Source organism: Drosophila montana, unplaced genomic scaffold, assembly GCF_035044405.1.
Source record: "Drosophila montana isolate Dmon_TW-CO22-7 unplaced genomic scaffold, ASM3504440v1 contig_1624_1, whole genome shotgun sequence".
Lineage (NCBI taxonomy): Eukaryota > Metazoa > Arthropoda > Insecta > Diptera > Drosophilidae > Drosophila > Drosophila montana.
Genome location: NW_026996559.1, coordinates 5,043,673 through 5,058,669, shown reverse-complemented (window position 1 = coordinate 5,058,669; position 14,997 = coordinate 5,043,673).

Genomic DNA, 14,997 nt, shown 5'->3' with positions numbered 1-14,997 from the left:
AGAGAAAGTGCGATTAGGAGAAAGAGAGAGAGAGAGAGAGAGAGAAAGAGGGAGTGGAAGAGAGAGAGTGAGAAAGAGAGAGAGAGAGAGAGAGAGAGAGAGAGAGAGAGAGAGAGAGAGGGAGAGAGAGATAGAGGCAGTGGGAGTGAGAGAGTAAGAGAGAGAGAGAGCAGAAGATTGAGAGAGGGAGTGATAGAGAGCTAGAGAGAATGAGAGAGAGAGAGAGAGAGAGAGAGAGAGAGAGTGTGTCATAGAGAGAGTCTGTGAGTGAAAGAAGTCATAATTGAATTAAGCAAACCCGGTCTGGAAGTAATCCCGTCCTGGGCATAAAGAATGGGTTTTGCTTGTTCAAAATAATGCAAATGCATTTCTGGGATGCTCGTTCTCGCTCTCTCTTACTTTGTCTTTCCTTGTCTCTCTCTCTCTCTATCTCTCTCTCTCTCTCTGTCCATCTCTCTTAATCATTAATAAACAAGCCTTCAGCTAATGCTGCCCGACAAATATTTTCAATTTATGCAGTTGAAATTAGTTTTTCCTTAAATTTTGCTACTCTAGTCTCGGGTTGCTTGCATTTGACGCTGCTGCTGCTGCTGCTGCAGCTTCTTCTTCTTCTTGGCCCTCCACCGTTGCTTGGTTAGCATTTTGGGCTAACAGCATTTTGTCATTTGCGCGCACTTCCGCTTTGGTGGTCGCCATTTTGTCGTGCCACTCAGCTACCGCAGCTACTGAGTAGTTCTGCCCACCAGCCCTTCGTCTCTCCCCCGGCCAACCCACAGCCCACCCTTAGCGCCAGTTCAGCATTATTATGAATTATTTTCTTGGGTGCTTTTCGCCACACTTTTTGTGCACTGCTTCTATGCTCTTCTTTTTGATTTCTGGTCTTACTTTTCTTTTCTGTTCGTTCTTTTTTTTCAATTTTAATGCCATCCGCCCCAAAGGAATTTGTGTCAAGTGCGTGAATTTTGCGGGTATTTAGTCTCGAGCGCCTAATTTACTGCCTTTTTTTAGGCGACCGCTGAGTGGTGGGCGTGGTCAAGGCGTGTCGGTCACGTTGGCGTGCTATATTGTTATTGTTTTATTACTCTCTCCCACTCCCACTCCCTCTCCCTCCCCCTCCCCCTCTCTCTCGCACTCTGCCCACTTCTCCTGCTGACTGTCCTGCTGCTCGTTTTCTAATTAATGCGTTTTTTTCTCTCTTTCCTCTTGGCCAGCATTCGCATTCAATTCCTGCGCCATTAAACGCAATTAAAATTATTACAGCTAATGCCAGCCGTCGACGTCGCCTTAGCCGGAAATTTTTTTTGAAAAGAGCAAAAATAAAAATACACACAAATTGCAACGAACCGAATATTAATTATTCCATACTTCCGGTAGTTCCAGCTAAAATGATAAAATACAAAATAATATGTATACATATGAATACATTAAAAACTGCATAAAATATTTGATTTCAGTTGCACGAAAGTGGAGCGCCGGCCGAAGGTCAGGCGTGCAAATATTTGATCAGAAAATTCGACCAATTCGAGCGAACATTGACCAAAATAAACCAAACAAAGTAATTAAATAAAAGTATTTAATTTTTACCTGCTAACAGATTTATGAATTAACATTAAAGCGAAACTGGCTTAAAGAATTTCATCAGCGACAAAATCAATTAGGCGGATAGTCTGGCAACTAGAATATTTTGTGAAAATGTCTTAAACAGATAGAAGGAAGCATCTACGACCTCGTAAAGTATATTTGTTCTTCATCAGGATCATGCCCGTCTGTGTGATGTTTCGGAGACTACAAAAGCAAGAGACAATAAATTTGACATTTATATTCTCAGTTTATCTGTCGATATCTCCTACATTTCCAAATAATCGATAAATATCGATTATTATACATGTTTTTTAAGCATAAAACAAAATACATTTTATGTAGCTTATATAGTTTTAATATAGCTTAGGCCTTTTTTCACTACTTGAAAACTTTCGCCCATTCCCGCTCCCAGCCTCAGTCTTGAATGTAGAGCCTTGCTCTTTGAAATATACACACTTTTGATCGGACAACAGATCGGACTATAAACACCGAAGTCAATCAAATATGCATAGTGCCAACACTGGCACTGACGAACGATTACTGTACTATCGATAGTTTCTAATCGTTAATTGATGCCAACGGTATTTTGCAATAAGCCGAAATGATCGCATGCGGCCATTTAATTTAAATGGAGCAAGATAATTTTCATAATGGTTCGTTTTTAAAGCCATTAAGTCTTAATGCCTGTGGGAGACGCTTAGCAAACCATTTAAGTTGGCAATTAAATAGTCTTTTAGTACAGTGAAACACCTGTGCCGTGCGACACGTCACATGGCCACGGGCAACGGCTGCCCGATTGGCGTTCGCTTCCCAGCTGATTTGCCTATATAGTTCAAATATGCTCGTTAATGTATTTTATGCCCTGCCATTCATCCCCCGCTGGCAATTTCAATTAGTGGCCATGACAACAGAACTTGTTACCACAATTTTGTCGTTCCGAATTGCAGCTGGAACTAGTCGCCCAGTTAAGAATTTGTCGGCGAGCGGCTGCGTTGGTCAGCGCGTTTCGCAAGTCAATCGCCTGCTATATTTATTTGATATATATGCTTATATATGTATATGATGCGTGTGTAATTAATTGAAAGTTAATTGTGTAGCGAAAATGTGCAATGAAATTGAAACGAATTATGCGAATGGACTGAAATCAAATTTGATGTGGCGATTCACTTAACACTCGCAAATGCGCAAAATATTAAATATGCAATATGCAGCATATGCTCTTAATAATAATAATAATAAAATCATATAATAACAATTTCACAGTGCGGCCACAATACGAATTAATGCTTGAACCGATATTATTTAATGACCGGTTGTTTTGCCCTTTTAAAGGGTATTCAAATGTGCTCATGAAACGAGTGAACCGTCGAAAAAGACATCTCCAACCTCATTAGGTACACTGTATATACATATATCTGATCTGTGTGAACAGCCAAGGCGATAAAGTCCCTCAGCTCGAAGCTATCGACATGAAGCTTTGCCTTGGGAACGTCTGTCTGTAGCAGGCAGGTCGTATTCCAGAACGAACAACTATATCATATAACCTTGCCATTAAATGCTTCTCCTATTTTCCTTACATATAAGCCAAATATTATCAACATCGGAATACTATGCCATATAGCAGCCATAGGACTGATTGTTCGATAAATAAGCTCTTATATGAGAAACCTTTTCCTTCTTCAAGATATCTTTACCAAAATTGGAATTTCTTAGTTTTACTATGCTCCTTAAATATGAGTTAGATCATATCAACATCCGAATACTATATAATATAGCTGCCTGGTACTAAATAAAAAACCGTTTGTTTTTCAAGATATATTGTCCAATCTCTTCATCTAATATTTTTACTGTACTCTTTACATTTAAGCCAAATCTTATTGACACCGAAATAGCTCCATAGGAAGAATAGGTTGCAAATTAAGTTTTTTATTAAAAAATATTTTGTTTTACGGTAAATGTTCTGCAAAATCTTGAAATATGCAAGCCGCAAGCCACAAGTCCACAAGGGTATTTGATAGCGACGTGATGAATAGCCTAAATATTTATACTTGCTACACAAGGGGAAAGCGGGTATATTGCGCTTGTGCAACGTCTGTCCCTTTGTTTGGGTGTCCATTAGACTCTTGAGGTTGGGACAAAGTGCTATGGTTGGACGCCAACTTGCGGGCGAATACCTAAGCTTTCCACAGTTAAAGAGCTAAGGTTCCTCAATTTAGCAGTCGTAATCTCCTGCAAACCAAAATATTTCCAAAAGTCACATTTCAAACAACAGTCTAATGAACTTTGGTCAGTTACACTGTGGACAGAGTATGGCGCAGTTGGTTATACCCGAATGCAATGTTCTTGTTTGTTTGTTATTGTTCTGATTTTACTTGTTTGCGTTGGGTGCTCAAACACATACTTCACTCAGCTAAGAGCCTTCGAGGCATGGCCCACTAAATTATGCCAAAGCTAAAACAGGAAAAAAGTAAAGATTGCATTATATGTATATAACGTGAACCTGAACCTCAACCTGAACCTTTACGTGCCGCTGGAAGGGAAGGGCAAGCAGGGAAGGGAAGTTGGCGATAAAATGAAAAATTGCAAATTTGTATGCAGTTGCTTGGCATTCAATGCATCGGTGCCCCGAATTTACCTAAATACGAGTATGAATATTCGTATGCATGCGAATATGGAAATGAGCAGAAACAGAAGCCAACAGAAGATAGCTGCAAGCCCCCTTCAACCCATCACCCCCTCAATATCAACCAGTCGACTGCAATCAGTGGCCACATTCTTGGGTCAAAGGTCCAACGAACTGTGTGTTAATTAAAGTTATTGTATGTATATATCAAAGAAAACATCAACAAATCGATAAGTTATCGATAATAATGCTTTGCTAGCCTTTATTATGCGATGCGTGTTTGCTTATCCTTAGAATATTTTCCATATGCCTTGAAAGCCAAGTCACGCCATTGAATGTGTAAGCAACTGTTGCGATAACGATTATAAGAGAGTAATCGATATGCATGCATGTACATTTCGAAAGGCATTGCTGCGATAAAGGCTTTTCAAAACCGATCGATAGCTATACATGCGAATTTCAAAAGAAATAAAGAGCTGTTTTTTAGTTTAATCGATTGCGATTATTATGAGTAATCGATATATGCATATATAGAAATATAGAGATCCGAATGCCAGCGTTGTTTTGTTTCTAAGATCCATTCGATGACGATTGCTCTGTGAACTCGATATACCAAACAATCACTTGTTTCGATAACGATTGTTAAGCAAATTCTTAAAGTCAATCAGTACAAGTATTCGATTAATTTGCATGGCTATGTCAAGCATTCAATCGTGACCACGTATCTTTATTCCCTCAGCTCTCGGCAGCGAAAGTCTTTTATGCAGCTCGATGACAAAAGATGAGCGATTAGCTTAAGATGAGCTATTTTTGCATTCACATAGATGTTACCTAGACCCAGACTCAGGCACAAGGCGCTGCGACAGAACGACGATGAGTTGTCATTTCGGTGAGACTCGAAAATTAATTGCAATTAAAAATCCAGTTGCCTGAGCTAACAGCAACGAATATATTTCTGATGATGATGATGATGGTGATGATGATGAGGATCTCTAATGCCGGCAATGACGTTGGCAATAACTTTGCGACCAACTTCGACTCAAACTCTAACTTGGACTGCATCTGTGTGCGTCTGTGACTGTGACTGTGCCTGTGACTGGGACTGCAGGCTCAAAGTCTCAGCTCGGATGACATTAGCGTTGACAGCGCACACACACAACAAAGGAGCGGAACGGAACGGCGCGGAGCAGAGCAGAGCAGAGCTGAGCTGAGCAGAGCATAACAGAAACGACAACAAACAACTTTGTTAATAGTAGTAAGCATCTCATCATTCAGTCAGCAACACAAACACAAACACACGCACACACATGCACGCATGCACCTGTATTTGCCCTTACAGTGTGCCCCAACTTTTGCTCTCGGCCCCCCTCCCCACACGCAGCCCTGGCCAGCAGCACATCCCCCTTAGCTGCCTGGCTGCTATTTCATTTTAATGACTCACGTGACTTTCACGTATCTCCTCTTGCAGGCAGTTCCCAAGCTTCCAGCTTTGGCTCCATATAGGAGCAATAACAACAACAACAAGAACAACAACAACAACAACAAGAGCAACAACAAAGTCATGGTAGTTGAAGCAGCAGCAAAAGTATAATCATAATAATAAAAGTTATACACGTAACATGCTATTACATAACAGGCACTCACTACACACATAGTTACACACTCGTATAGGCCCTGGCCACGCCCAACGCCCCTCTCACACACACACACACACAAGCACATGCACACAGACAGTCATTGCCTTGATATGGGTTTTACTTAATTTGAACAACACACGAGCTGTCCGCTTTGCCACAGCACAGGGGCCAACCAGAGGCGGCGGCAGTTGGGGCCAGCTGTTAGGTGGGCTAGGGTGCTGTGTGCGGTGGTTGGGGCGGGGGGATCTTGGGCTGCAGCCACAGCAGATGCGGCACGCTGGTTACCTACTTTAGCAATGCCAGGCAGTCAATTTGCAGCGGTTACCAGCGGCAGCTACCAAGTGATAACAGCCAAAGATTTCCACGAACTGTGGCACAACACACACACACACACAAGCAGCAATAGTGTAGCTTAAATAATGGCCTGCAAACCACAAAAAAATTGTCGGTACTTCGTTTCACATTTTGAATCAGCTCCCTGCCTTGAGGCTCGCTACGAGCACCTGATTTTCCACATCCTTGAGCCCAGGGCTTGTCATATCCATGTACGTGAAAGAGTTTGCCTTGGCTGACTGACAGACTGCTAATCAGCGTCCAGCCATAGGCGAGACTAAGCTGAAATTCAGCCTTACGTGTAAAGCGAACCCCAAGACGAGGTTTTTGGCAAATTAGACCTCTAAACGGAGCAAAATGAAGTATGAATCATATCAGCAACAATATAGCCATAGAGTGTGCACTGGGACGTGACGTGGCTTAAGTGCATGCGCGTCAAACTAACAAACGAGAAGTTGCCGGTTAAAACCCAACGAACATTGTCCCTCTTTTTATTTATTTACTTAATTTATTTTTGTTCACACAGAAAAACAAGCAACATAGTAATGAAAAATGATTGGCAATTATCATTTTGCCAAATAATAAACATTTTTGGGAAAAACTAGAAAGGAAGGATATCTTCGGCACGCCGAAGATTTGATACCTTTTAAGACATTTGCCATACTGTTGTGCAGGTATGTGAGAATAGTGATGCTCGTAAATGTTAAGTTTGATAAAAATACCTTGGAATCAAAACGGAATATTTTGAGATGCTACCTTTCGAACGACCGTTCCTTTATCAGCTATATAACATAGTAGTATATTGATAAGCATAACTGTTTTCCTTACAAGAACCTACTTTACGACAGACGGGCAGACGGACATGGCTGGATCGAGTCGACTGCTAATACGGATCTGGAATATACATATATACTTTATGGGTTCCAAAACGTCTCCTTCTATGCGTTACACATTTAATGACAAAATTATAATACCCTCCACCAGGGTATAAACATGGTTCGAGTTTGGTTTTGCCTGTTTTATTTGGGCAACATATTTACTTAAATGTTCCCTTGGTCTTAGGAAATAATCTAAAATGAGTTCGAACTGGCTTGCAGCCATGCTTAAAATGTTGTTAGATATTAGATATTTTTGATCTGATGATAATCAGAGTTCATCGTGTGTTAATTTTTGGCATGTCTCACTTTTCGATACTTGACATTGGTTTCTTTCTTTTTTCTACTGCCTAGACGCCTGCTCTGTAGCTCTGCAGAGCATCAAAATGACAGCCCATTCATCAAATGGGGCCCAGATAGGAGTCGCGTTTCGGCAAAATGCTGAACGTGTGAATCGAAATGGCAATGGGTGTGGGCACGGCCATGCCCGTGGCCATGCCCATGGGTATGGGTATGGAGTGTGGGTAATTGGCCGTTCCCTCCTCCATGTCGGAGCATTCGGCGCCTCCTTGTGCGTTCTTGGCATTGTGGGCCTTTGACAGGAAACATTAGCGCCTGGTGTCTGCTGGCTGGCTGTTTCGTTGGTTTCGTTTGGGCTGCGCTAGTATAAATTCCACGTCAAATGAAGTCCAAATGGGCAGGGCGAGAAAATCTCACTGTGATTGACAGCAGCCGGAATGCCAGCCGCTGTTAAGACAAACAATCTGGCGGTTTTTGTGGTTTTTAAGCGAAAATGAAAAATGTCAATTTGACAGCCAACAACCGAGGGATGAAACCAATCACCTCCCACTCCCATTCGCACTCCCATTCCCACTCCCACTCCACGCATGCACAACTGTCGATCCTCTCTGGGCTACGGGCTGGCAGCCATAAGAGGCAAAGCCAAATCCCTGCTAACCGCACCCTTGCCCATGCCCTTGCCTTTGCCCTTGCCATTGCCCTGTCGCATTCCCATATGCGGGTCGCTCTTTAAGTAGATTGTCGTGTTTAACTGACACATTGCGGTTGCCAATGGGTACCCATCAGCCCAGGCGAAGCCAACCTGGCAGCGCCAACTAACTGCTCTTCAGTTTCTATTGAAAATAACAGAAATGGATTGTTTCGTTTCGTTTCATTTTGGCCATGGCTGTTCGCCTTAAGGCCATAAGCGGCAGCACCAGTTTCAAAATAGAATCAAGCGGAAAAGCCAAAAGCCCATAAAAAACGCGACTAAAAAAAGTTACGTGCACATACTAAATAGCAACAACAACAACCATAACAACAGCAACAACAACTCCAATTGGTTGGCAAAAGAAAAATCGAAGCGTTTAAATGGGAGTCAGCAGACGGCTCGGCATTGGGGCGGGCACTCAACAGCTTGGCCAGCGCAAACAGAAACTCCTGCAAGGCGGAAGCCTCGCCACAACAACAGCAGCAGCAACAACAACAGCAACAGCAACAGCAACAACACCAGCAGCAGCAGCAACAACACCAACAACAGCAACAGCAACAACAACAGCACCTTTTAAAGTGCGGCCCAGAAAAGGCAGCGACTGCGGGCAGTAAAAGCAGCAATTTAAAGACGATTAGAATTGATTATAATTAGTTGCTGACCACAAGAGCAGCAGCAACAGCAGCAGAAACAGCAGCAGCAGCAGCAAACACAACAGCAACATCAACAGCAGCTGCTGTGGCAGACGACCACGCCCTGCTGCCGCCTTCCATTTGGGTTCGGGTATTATTTATGCATATTAACATGAAATGAAGTTATTTTTTTTTTATTTTATTTAAAATGACATTTATTTGCAACGAATTCTTTAGCATTATTATTATTATAACTGTTATTGTTATGATTCGCACAGGGCAAAAGTTTGGCCAAGTCAAGGGTCCTGCGGCCGGCTTTGTTTGGCAGACAGAACAACAATATGGGCTTGCAGAAATTTGAAATTATTACAAACGAAAACAATTATTGGGTATTACGAAAACAAACAGATTGCAAAATGCGGTGGGCTATACCCAAGTACACTGAGCACAAAAACTCAGCATATTTTTAATTATTAAAAAATTCATGTATGAAACCTTTCCAGTAATAATTATGAAAAATAAATAGGTAATAATTGAAAAACTATAAAAATGTTGAACTGGTTCGGTTAATGGTTCGAACCAAACTTCGGTCCGTGGACCTGATTTGCAGAAGGTCAACTTTTCGAGTTGTGTATAAAACAATTCAGTTTATTCTATTAAGAGATTGTTATTTAATAGTTAGTTCATTTTTAAAGTAATACAAATATTTTTATCGAAAAAAAGACCGAAAATTGCTATATTATTTTTAAAAAAATATCTTTATGAAAATGTTCCTAAATTTTCGAAAACTCTATTATTCTTAAATCAAATTTGCATTGTCCATGTTTTTAATAATTAGTTTTTTGGTTAAAAGAATATTTTAGAATATACATATATGAGGATATGAAAACTGGCGAAAAAGTGAAGCACGTTTATTTTTTAATATCTTGCTAATACTGAGAGCAGGATAGGCACAAGCAAAATGTTTTCATCCAATACCAAATCTCTGGGCTAGGCTTGCCTTACAAATATATCTTAGTCATGTTAGACAAAGTAGTTAACAAAACACAAAGTTGTTAACTAAGTATTAGTAATATATTGGAAACATCCAACCTCGAAAATAACTATTTCTACAAAGAATACTAACTAAAATAATAAGAACTGGGCTCTGTTTTGGTAATAGCTCAAAAGATCTATGCATATTTCTATACATACTTTATGCATTTCATAATAAAATCCCTCAATCGATTCAGACACATTTCGATCCTAAAAACTTGAGAACTTGAATAGCTAAGAACACTTGGGCTACAGCCACGCCCAGCTACTCCAACTCTAAAGGGCGAATAATGCACATGGATTTGGATTGCTTAAGAATCCCGAGTTTTCCACTTTCCACTTTCCACCAAGTACGCGATGCTCCCCTGTCTGTGGGCCACATGCAGTATAACAGAATATGTGAAGTGACTTATTAATTGGCAGCGGATGTGTACAATAATTTCGACAGGGAGGGGACTGGACAACGGCTTTAGCTGGGCTAGATAGAGTTGGACTTTATTTTACCGAAATTCCTGGAAGGTCAACAAATTACAGCTCCAAGACGGACAAGACAACGAAAACAAACCCTCAGCAATGTTGAAAGTAGTTGTATCTTGTTTTTTCCTCTTGCTGTTGCTCTTGTAAATTTTTTGTGATGACTCATTGCCAAGTTCAAATGTCACGGCAAAGGGGCAGCAATGCAGACGAAGACGACGCCACTTGGCCTCAGGTTTCCATAGTTTTCCTGGTATACCGTACACACGCGTCTGTCGCCCGCTCTCAAGATATCACACCGAAAATATTTCATCTTTTCGTCACTTTGGAAAACACAAAAGAAACAACAACAAACACGAAAAAATGCCGAAACCCAAAGATGCTGCTTTGACATGGGCGCGTCCAAGGTACCGTTAGGACACGATATCGGATTATCGAATTATCGGACTATCGGACTACCGGCGTATCGAAACAAGGCCAGCGATTGTTCAAGTACTTGACTTCATAATGTCATCTAATAAATATCCCAAGTTTTAGCTCCATTAATCATGCTCCTTACTCTGCGTAAAGCCTAAAATTCGTTTGGGAGCCGAACCGGTTTGAACCCGGAATGCCAAGCTGTTCATATACCGTTAACTGCAGTAAACTAGTTGACGTAGGAACAGCCGAGCAGACATCTGAGCCGAAACGTACCTTATCAAAATGTGGTTCACTTTTTGGTTCATGTCTCGGTTCAGATTTGGGTTCGGCTGTTCCTAAGTCAGCTATACAATATTTTACGTTTACGCACGGCTGTGGAAAACCCAGTCCACAAACAAAAGCTTAAGGTGAGGCATTGTTCCGAACCATGAACCGAACCAGTGAACGATCAGAACATGTTCAGGCCATTTTCTGTCTGTTCCCATTGTAGTTTTTGATGCCTAGCTTAGGAGCTTATTTTTTCCCCCTTTTTTACTGGCAACTGGCAAATTGCCGTCCACTTTTCATGTTGTTCCGAACCGAGCTACAACCTTTTATCGTTGCAATTCATGTCGTTGTCAAAGGTGGTTGGCTTCGGCATGTTTTTTTTTTCTCTTTCTATCTTTCGATTTTTTACGGTCAATGTTTTCTTTTGCTTTCGATTCTTGTAGGCCCAAAGCGCACTGAATCCTAAAAATGCTGTTGCCCTTTTCTTCTTATTTTTGTTGTTGTTGCTGCTGTGGCGCTCCATATCGGTATTTGGCATCTGTTACTACATGTGGCATGTATCTCTGTATCTGCAGCCGTATTTGTATCTCTATCTGTGTTTGACATGCATGCGTGCGGCTTCCAGGCCAAGCCCCGGCCCAGACCCAGGCCCAGGCCCAGGCCCAGGCCCAACGCTGTCGACGTGTTGACATGTTTATCATTGTTATTATTTATGTTTAGATTTGAATGTCAATGTCGATGGCATCGACTTGGGCATCGGCATCGGCATCGGCATTGGCATTGGCATTCGATTGCAGACTTTTTCCCAGCGCTTTTACTGCGCCCGCTTTTGGGTCGCCTTGTAGCTGGATCTGGGGGAAAGTGTTTGCTGGCAGCGGGTGTCCGGGCGGGAGGTCGGGCGGGCTGGCTGGGGTTACCCCTGGGTGCCGCATGTTTGCGGGGTTTATTGTGCGCACTTTGAACTTTGATGGCATTAAGTTGTCAATTTGCGTTTTGACTTACGAAAGGCATAAATCGACAGCCGGCAGGCACCCGGCACCCGGCACCCGACTCCGAATCCAAATCCAAATCCGGCGCTGCCAGCGAGGCGAGAAATTTCAAATGAAAAGGATTTATCTTGTTGTAGAATGTGAAATCTTTTTAGGCCTCGCTGCTGTCGATTGATATCGGCTATCTTTATATTCTGGCATTCCCGGATTTTGTATATCTTTTCCTTTGGGGGGTTATGCCATTAGCTCAAACAATTAAATTGACCCTAGAAAGCGGCCAAAGCTCTTAACTTATGGTTTTTACTTTTTGGAATTTTCTTGAAATTAAAATATTAACGGTCAACATCACATTAATTAGTTCCCAACAAAACAAAAAACTTGGTCTGAAAGTGAAAACGAGAACATTAAAAAACTTACAAAAATTGAATAAAAGTGAAAATGAAAATGAAGAAGTGGCAAGAAGAAGACAAGACAGCGGCAAACCAGAAAACCAACTAAAAAAAAAACACCCAAGAAACAAAAGAAATTAATTTCCATTGAATTCCAAATGCCACTTGGAAGATGCTTCGCTATAACAACAACAACCACAACAACAACAACAACCGAAACCGAAGTCAAACATTCGAAAGACAAAGAAATTTTTTAATTGATTTCACTTAAAGTACCAACAAAACAACAAGAAGCTGAAGAAGACAAAGCACAGGAAAAGTACCAGCGAAAAAAGCTGTTGTTTTTGGACTCGGAGTCGATATTTGGGAAAGGCCAGTGCCAGAACGCAGAGCCCAGATCCATCCCAAATACACTTGACCATTAAAAAGTAAACTCCAATACACACACATACACACGCAGAGAGAGAGAGGCCGGAATGTGCGAGTTCCAAGTGGGCATAATTGGCCATTATGTGGGCCTAAAAAACGGCAGCAACAGCCGCTGCCATTGGACCTCCCCAAAGGGTGTGAGCGGGGGATGGAGGCATATTGAAGAGGCGGCCAATTAAAAGTAGCGTGAAATACAATTTGGCAACAACAACAACAACAACAACAATACTGCATGGCACTCGTAATAATCATAATGGATACCAACATGTTCAAGTTGAAGTTGCGGATTTCAATAAACTCACACCCTGCTTCACCCACTCCCCGCCCCTAGGAAACAGAAATGAAATGCCAAGCCCAGAGTCCAGTGGCAGTTGCTAGAACTGGAGCTGGTTCCGGAGCCGAGTCAGTTGTAATATTTTTGTATTTGTTTTGTGCGAATTGCGTGAAAAGTTAATGTAAGCGGATGAGCTTAGCTCCATCGAAGGCAGCCAGGGGCTGAGCAAGATGAAATGGGGCGGGTCTGGTAAAGCTATTGGGAGCTGGCTGTTTTTGAGTGGTTAAGCGGAGATTTGGCATTTTCAGTTGGCTTTGCACTGATTGATTCCGATGCTGAACAGTGTGAATTCTGCAGGGGCTTAGTGAGACCCAGTTGCTCCGTTTCTCTCCTGCCTAGAGCTGACCTTTGCCAAGCCAAATGTTCTTAAACAATGCACCAAGGTATTTGGGCTAGACAATTCTAGACAAATTGAAAATGTGACAAGTAGAAATTGATTTTCTTTGAAAATGTTTCTGGAAAATGTCTATTTTATTTTCTTGAACGTGAAAACTGAATGGGAATTGTTGGGCCCGCACCTAGTCCCACGCACACAAACACAAACACACACACACACACACACACACACACACTCTCCTACCCATTCTACGCTCTATGTAAATTTCTCAATTAGTTGCAAACAAACAAAGCAAAGAAATGCATTTTCCAGCTGTCATTAATCATGCAGCCCAACTATCTATCCCTCCATAGACATAGACCCATCCGAGTGCAACTCAGCAAGAGTCCAGTTGCGGTTCCAGTTCCCAGTTGCCACTTACCACATTTTTGGTGGCCAGCTAATGCGCATAGCCGAGCCGAACACACGCGCAGTTACAAAAAAAATAGGAAAAAAACCCAAAACGAATTTCAAGAAATGGAAATATTGAACTCAAACTATATCGATAAGTATAAAAAATGCATTTTCTATTTCTAATCTCGACTAAATACATCCCCTACATTTGTTGACGTTAAGTTTGAAAAGTAAAGTTCCTTCGTGAGATTATAAACGAAATAAAGAAAATTCCTATTTGAGGTCATATGAAAAGATGATCCGAAAGCCCATTAAGAACATTTACAGGGTATGTAAAAGCAAGAATGTAACGCTTTTTTCGGTATACCGATGTGTAAATACCCTTGCAGTTCTATTAGACACGGGCCAGATATATCGGGAGAACATTGAAGCTCGTAATTCCTTGGCTCGGTCAATATATAAGTAAAAGCAACAAATTCATATAAGATTATAATATTCTCTTAAAAAAGTACGCATCTGAATTACCAAAGATTCTGAACTTTAAGAATAGAAGATAAGATAAGAAAAGCATATAAGATAATACCACGATCTATACCTACATATATGATGATCTATGTATGTATGTATGGAGAAAAAGGTACTTGTTATTGAAGGAAGCGTTTAAGACATGGCCCTTGAATACATATATGCTAGAGTATGTGTATGCCCACACACACACATAGTATGTAATAACTATATATGAAGATCGATTCCTAAGCCTATTCAGTATTCATGCTTGCAATTTAAAGGTAAAGCTTAAAAAGCGTTGAGCATCTTGAATTACTTTTGCAGAAGGAACACATTTATCTCATGATCAGCTCTTGTATCAGGGTCCTGGCCTTTATAGTACATTCGACTTGAATTGCCGGCAACAATACTATTTACAACACTAGCGAAATTAATACCAACAACAACAACAACAACTGCAGCAGTTGACTCTGACACTGCGATTTAGTCACACAGTCAAAGTCGTTGCGTTCTCTTTGTCATCTGGCTCTCTTTACATCTCTCTCCGTCACACACACGCTTCCTCTCTCTATCTGCAATTGGGAGATCTGTTGGACAACAACTCAAGTGAACTCAACTCGTAGCCGCACTACACACGTTCGTTTGACGCTCTTCAGCGCGCGCTCTCTCTCTCTCTCCCTCTCTACGACGGCTGCTGCTGCTGGTGGCTCGGGGCCACGACGCCCGCACACATTTTCAAGCCTCATTCCAT